Source organism: Aplysia californica, unplaced genomic scaffold (assembly GCF_000002075.1).
Source record: "Aplysia californica isolate F4 #8 unplaced genomic scaffold, AplCal3.0 scaffold00096, whole genome shotgun sequence".
Classification (NCBI taxonomy): Eukaryota; Metazoa; Mollusca; class Gastropoda; order Aplysiida; family Aplysiidae; genus Aplysia; species Aplysia californica.
The window spans coordinates 122,638-123,784 of NW_004797366.1; positions in this window are offsets into that span (position 1 = coordinate 122,638).

Sequence of the window (1,147 nt, forward strand, 5' to 3'; positions counted from 1 at the left end):
ATTTTTATTTTTATTATTATTATTCTTATTATTATTATCATTATTATCATTATCATTATCATTATTATCATCATTATTATCCCCCAGCTCGTGCTATCGCCGAGCCACCAAGTCTATGGCCATCACGTCCTTCACGACATTCGCAGCCTTCGTGGCCAACGCCTTCTCTCCCCTGTTGGCCATCAACTCTTTCGGAGTCTTCTCAGCCGTGCTCGTTCTGGTCAACTTTCTGTCCGCCGTCCTTTACTTCCCCACTGTCGTCATTCTTTACCACAAGGTGGGTTGTTGGTGGTGATTGGTGTGTGTTGTGTGTTGTGTGTTGAGTGTTGAGTGTTGTTTGTTTGTTTGTGTCTTGTTAGTGCATGGTTGACGAGTGTTGTGCACTGCATGTTGCGTGTTGCTCGATGCTTGTAATGTGTTGTGGGTTGTGTGTTGATTGTTGTGTGTTGTGTGTTGAGTGTTGTGTGTTGTGTGTTGTTTGTTGTGTGTTGTGTGTTGTGTGTTGAGTGTTGTTTCTTGTGTGTTGAGTGTTGTGTGTTGTTTGTTGTTTGTTGTTTGTAGTGTGTTGTGTGTTGTTTGTGGCTTGTGTGTTTTGTGTTGAGTGTTACGTGTTTGTGTATGGTTGTTAGTGCTTGGTTGTTATGTTTGTTTTAGTAAGAGTTTTACGGCACTTGCAACACAATAAGGTCATATAAGTGCAGAAGATTAGAGTTGTTACAAGAGAGTAACAAACATAAAAAAGGAGGAAAGAGAAAGACGATAGATGTTTGATAGGAAAGAAGGAGAAAACCAAACTAGAGCACCCACTTTGGTTGTTAGTGTATGGTTGGCGGGTACTCTGGTATGGTTTGCTCTTTCTTCTCTAACAAACAATCTATCGTCCTTATCTTTCCTAGTGGCGTCGGTGGCCTAATGGTTAGGGTACCGGACTCGTTATCGTGATGTTGCGGGTTCGGAGGTTCGAGCTTCAGCACGGTCCAAAGTTGTGTTCTTGGGAAAGACACTTTACACGAATTTCCCACTTGGCTCGCTCCTTTCGGAGACGGAAGTTAGACGGAGGTCCCACCTCTTAAATAACCTAATAGTGTTGATTAGGGCCTCCTTTCACCGTTTTATCTTTCCTCCTATTTTTTTTTTTTTTTTTTTT